Genomic DNA, 6,395 nt, shown 5'->3' with positions numbered 1-6,395 from the left:
CCAACTTCTTCTGATAAATCCTTCTCACCAATTCCCTTTACAAATACTCCATCCTCGTCTCAATCTATCATTTCTGATATTCCATCCTCATCAATCATTCTCTCAGATATCCCTTCTTCCTCATCCACCGCACCTCCACCTTCTATATCCCATCCCTTACCTACCAGAAAATCCAAACCTTACTGTCTTCTCTACCCTGACTACAAATTCACCTTCAATCCGCCTGAACCTGAACCCTATACCTACCTGGAACTTTTCAGACATGAGGTGATTAGCAGTCTAGACCTTCTGAAGGATGCATTTCTAAATGGTCTGGATGATGTTTCTACAAGAAATCTCTGGAGAAGATTTCGCAAAGATTTTCAAGTAGAAGCAATGGGAGTTCAGAAAAGACTAGTGGCTTCTGCCCCTGGTTACCCTGGTTACCTTCTAGAGGATGATAATGGTATATACTACCATCCTCTCAGAAATTGTGTTGCTGCTGAGGAGAAGCCCTTCTTGGATGAGATGGAACAATTAAGATTGGCTGCTGAAATGGAAGCAAATCCATGCAGGGATATCGTTATCTTTATTCCTGATTATCCTGTTCTGCTCGGAGACTTCAAGACTCTCTTTGACTATCTGAGGGAAAACCCTTCGGAGAAAGACCCAAGCTTGGTCATTCCAGAAGTTGTTGACCCACCAGAAGTTGAAGGTCCTTCTGCTCCCAGGAATCTAACTGCCATTCTTCAGGCACTTGAGAATGGAGACTCGGAAATTCCTGCTGCAGAATATGGAGATGCTTCTATGCAAGAAGCAGATGCTGAAGATCATGTTGCTGAATCAGATCCTGTTGAGGAAATCCCTGCAAATGATCTATCCATGGAAGCTACAGATCAAGTTGCTATTCCTGTGGTTGAAAGAGGTGAAGCTTCTTCTGATGAATCTTCTCGTCTTGCAAGGACTCTGGAAGAAATTCAGAAGAGACAGGATGAGCAAAGCTCACTCAATGATAAGTATAACGCTTTCATGGTGAGGCAAGAAGGACACAACAATGAGGTTAAAGAGATGCTGGCCAAGATCTTGTCAAGGCTAGGGCCATCTTAGATTGAGTCTGTGTTGTTTCTTTCTTTTCGTTGCATCTGTCTTTGTGCATCTGATCTTTCTTATCTTCATGTACTTCTGTACCTGCTGTTTGAACTTCAATGAAATCATCTTCTTCCTCCGTGTGTTTCGTTTTGTTTGTCTCTGAATCTTTTTTGCTTTTTGATGTTATGACAAAAAGGGGGAGAAGATAAATGATAAATGATTTGATTAATCTATCAGTTGCTGGGTAAAGCTCCCACACATTTACTAACAAGAACTGCAAGTTCTATATGGTTTAAGTGTTTTGCAGGTATAAAGAAGTGAAGAGAATCTTCAAAGCAAGCTGAGTGCTACAAGAAGCAAAACCATAAGAAGTGTTATTCTGTAAAAAGAATAAACTCATGGAAACTGAAGCAAGCTGAGTGCTATCAAGCTTCAGAAATCAGAAGCAAGAAAGAAGAATGAATCAGAAGCACTGATAATAGAATTTGATTCATATTTGTCTATTTGCTTTGACAAAATTCTATTTGCTCTGATACATTATTTTAGCCTATATGGCTCTGATACATATCATGTGTTCTAATATACAATTTATGTTCTGACTCGTTCATGCTGACTTTTGTCGTTTAGTTTTTTGTTCTGTAACATTTCAGAATGTAGAGATGCTCTGATGATGCTCTGGTACATTCAACAATGTTCTGATACAAATCTAGCATGAAGTGATGTTGGTAGAAATTCAAAGCTCTAAAGCTATCCGAGGGAAGCAGAAATCAGAAGCTGTGAATGTTCTAAAGATCCAGAAAACTCAAGTTCTGAAGCTGTCCTAAATGGAAGCAGAAATCAGAAGCTGTGAATGTTCAGAAGATCAAAGAAATTCAAGTTCTGAAGCTGTCCTAAATGGAAGCAGAAGTCAGAAGCTGTGAATGTTCAGAAGATCAAAGAAATTCAAGTTCTGAAGCTGTCCTAGATGGAAGCAGGAATCAGAAGCTGTGGGTGTTCTAGGGATCTAAGGAAATTCTAGTTCTGAAGCTGTCCAATGGAAGCAGAAGTCAGAAGCTATGAATTCTCTAAAGACAGAAGCTTATGTGATCGTCTCTACCGAAATAATCAGGGAAGTCTTTTATTAAAGTTCTTCGAGTATTTATTTCAGGGGGAGATTATTTATCTCAGGGGGAGATTGTTAATCTCAGGGGGAGACATATTCATATGCTTATGCTATAGCTGTGTAATTTGTCTTTTGCCGTCTGCTCTTTCTGATCGCAAATTCATATCATTTATATATGTTTTTGTCATCATCAAAAAGGGGGAGATTGTTAGAACAAGAATTGTTCTGATCAATTATCTTAGTTTTGATGATAACAATAATATGAATTTTGCTTAAGATAATATGGTACTCTAATCCAATGCAATTTCCTTTTCAGGAAATATATAAAGAGTATGCATAATTCAGCGCTCAGAAGCTTTGTCTCAAGGGTTCAGCATGCAACATCAGAACATGGTCTGGCAAGACATCAGAAGATGGTCGAAGCAGAATCAGAACATGGGTCTATGGAAGCATCAGAAGAACAAGAGAACAGAAGCACTGAAGTTCTGATGGTATCACGCTCAGAAGCACTTCAAGGTCAGAAGATCAGAAGATGCTTTGCACCAAGCTGTTTGACTCTGATGATATTCAAACGTTGTATTCACAAACATCAGATCAGAAGGAAGTACAAGTGGCAAGCTACGCTGACTGACAGAAGGAACGTTAAAAGCTATTAAAGGCTACGTCAGTAGACACAGCGTGTACAAGGCTCGAGGTAGTTGACAAAAGCGTATAACATTAAATGCGATGCTGTACGGAACACGCAAAGCATTAAATGCACTCAACGGTCATCTTCTCCAACGCCTATAAATATGAAGTTCTGATGAGAAGCAAGGTTAACCAATTCTACACCTATTCTGTGAATATCAACTTGCTGAAACGCTGTTCAAATCAAAGCTCAGAATCTTCATCTTCATCAAAGCTCACTACATTGCTGTTGTAATATATTAGTGAGATTAAGCTTAAACGTTAAGAGAAATATCACAGTTTGTGATTATAGCTTTTTAAGAAGCAATTGTAATACTCTTAGAATTGATTACATTAAGTTGTAAGGAACTAGAGTGATCGTGTGGATCAGAATACTCTAGGAAGTCTTAGAGGTTATCTAAGCAGGTTGTAACTAGAGTGATCGTGTGGATCAGTATACTCTAGAAAAGTCTTAGAGGGTATCTAAGCAGTTGTTCCTGGAGTGATCAGTGTGTGATCAGAAGACTCTGGAAGACTTAGTTGCTGACTAAGTGGAAAACCATTGTAATCCGTGCGATTAGTGGATTAAATCCTCAGTTGAGGTAAATCATCTCTGCGGGGGTGGACTGGAGTAGTTTAGTTAACAACGAACCAGGATAAAAATAACTGTGCAATTTATTTTTATCTGTCAAGTTTTTTAAAACTACACTTATTCAAACCCCCCCTTTCTAAGTGTTTTTCTATCCTTCAACTTTGACACCATATATCTACCTAAAACCTTAAGACAATAAGAGTATGAAAATGTCAATGGACTAAACATTCAGCATCCAAGAGACTTTGACACCACATATCCACCTAAAACCTTAAGATAATAGGAGTATGGGTTCTTTCTCTTATATCTCCAATATTTTCTCTATTTTTAGTTGATGTAGGACTTTAGTCACTCACATTTGAAACCCAACAACCTCTCTAACAAAAGCGAGTCACCCACTTCATTAGTCTTGATCCACACTAGGATTCACTTCCGCTCTTCTATCGAACTTATCCATGACTCTAATACCATTTGTTAGGGAGTCTGGAGAACAAAACGTCAGAAATGTCAATGGACTAAATGTTCATAAATTTAAGAGACTTTAACATTACATATCTATAAAAAAAAAAAAACCTTAAAACATTAAAAGTATGAGTCCTCTACTGTAAACTCAATATTTCTTCAATTTCTAATGTTATGTTTTGTTCATATGTCTAGTGCATTTAAATACACATCAACAATCCAAACACGATCTTAAAATCATGCTCACCATAATTCCAATTATTATAATAAGATAAAATGTAAAAACATAATGAATGATATTGACCTATGTTTAGAGATCTTGCTATGCTATGAATACAAACGATATAATCAAAGGTAATTAATAAATGTTTTAAGTGCATGTGGTTTAGAAATTATGATAATCATGAATTTTAATTGTTAGTGAGTGGTTTGTTGTGATGGAGATGGATGAGTATTGAAATGGGGTCTGGTCCAGCAAAGCCAAACTGACAGAATGTGATGGAAGATTCTTATGGATATATGTTGTAGTGATGTTACAATGATTTGATTGCCCAATATTCATCACAACCACTTGTTCAGAATCATTCTTTATTACTGGGCCACAAAGAATTCTTATAGCTAAAATATTTTAATATTTTATTACTACTATGTATTATGTGGACTCATACAGTTCACTATAATCACATGATGTTGTAATAAATTAATAGAAATATAAGTGTAGGGTATCTTAGGCCACAAATGTTTCTAAGGTTTGTTTTAGGTTATAGATTATAGACCAACAAACTATAGACCTCTGTAGTACTACATGAATATTCTTATTCTCAAGGTTTTTCTTGAGATGTAATTTGATCACATTTAGATCTCACTACTTGGTTAAAATAGAAATTCTTTATTGACCCCTAACTTTCTTGGTCATCCGCGGTGAAATTCTCAGAATGTCTATATATTTCGGAAATGCATCTCCGAAATCATTTTTTCTGAAAAAAAATTGATTTCCGAAGTGCACTTCCGAAAACACCAAAAAAAAAAATGCCTTCGGAGATGCATATCCGAAATATTCCAATTTTTTGTCTTGAATTGTTTCGGATATGCATTCCGAAAAAATATAATTATTAAAAAATTAAAATCAAGGTGAATCAATACAATAGTATAATTAATTGTATTAATTAAAATATATTATTAAATATATATCATTATAATCAAGATATAATAATAATAATATTAACCTAATAAATATTTAAATTAACATTTTATTTTTATATAAAAAATTAATAATAATAATAATAAAGATATTTATTTTCTATTTTTTTTATGATACATAAAAGAAATTAATTTATAAACTAATTTTCAAAACAATTTTATAGTTATAAAAAATCATCATATAAAAAAATATAAATTAAAAACATTCTAACTTATATAAAATTATTTTAATTTTCAAAATTTCCTAAAAAATTTTAAAATTAAAAATTATTTTACTAACTTATATAAATTAAAAAAATTCTAATTTCATAAGTAAATTTTGAATCATATAAAATTAAAAATATAACTTATTTATTCATTAAATAAAATTAAGACAAAATTTTATTTTAATTTTTTTAAACTAAATGAAAAATGATTTTTTATCATAATTAATTATTAAAATAATTTTTATATTTTATATTTTTATTTATTATTTTGAAAAACTATGTAATTTGAAATTTATACTAAAATATGAATAAAATAGTAAGTAATCTTATTCTTATTTGATCTCTTTTATTTTAAAATTTTGTTGAATAATTATTAATGCATTTATTTTTTATATAATCATAATTATTGTGCATTAGTTATAGTTTTAGTACATAATAATTAATATAAAATTTATTTATTAGTTTTAATTGAAATTAGAATAGAAGTATCAATCGTATAATTATCATTATTATTATTTATAACTTATAAATTATATCAATTTAATAATATATGAATTAATCAATTTCCAAAAAATTTTAATTTTTGGGATATTTTCGGATATGCATATCCGAATTAATAAAAATTCCAATTTTTTGGTGTTTTGGAGATGCATCTCCGAAATAATCAAAATCCCAATTTTTTTCGGAGATGCACTTCCGAATTCTGGAAAAATCTCAAAAAAATTTTACTTCGGAAATACATTACCGAAGTAGGGGTATTTAGGTATTTTTGCTGGAGTGACTCCTATAGGGGTCAATAAAGAAATTCTCAAATATTATGCCTAGAGAATGATAGAAAAGAGGAAACAAAGTATTTGGTTAAATTAGTGTTTTATTACTTTTAAATTTTTGTAATTCACCTTATATATAGTGATGATAATTGATGCTATTATCTATCAAATAATGAATTATTATACAGAATTTATTTTTTAATCTAACTGATATTTCAATATGTATCCATAAAATTGATGGATAACTAAATAAAATTCATTTTTTTTAAGTCTAACTAACAAAACCCATTTTAAATTCTATTTATAAAAATAATAGATAGTTAACTAAT

This window comes from Vicia villosa, linkage group LG1 (assembly GCF_029867415.1).
Source record: "Vicia villosa cultivar HV-30 ecotype Madison, WI linkage group LG1, Vvil1.0, whole genome shotgun sequence".
Taxonomy (NCBI): domain Eukaryota; kingdom Viridiplantae; phylum Streptophyta; class Magnoliopsida; order Fabales; family Fabaceae; genus Vicia; species Vicia villosa.
Note: the sequence above shows the minus strand (reverse complement) of the source record.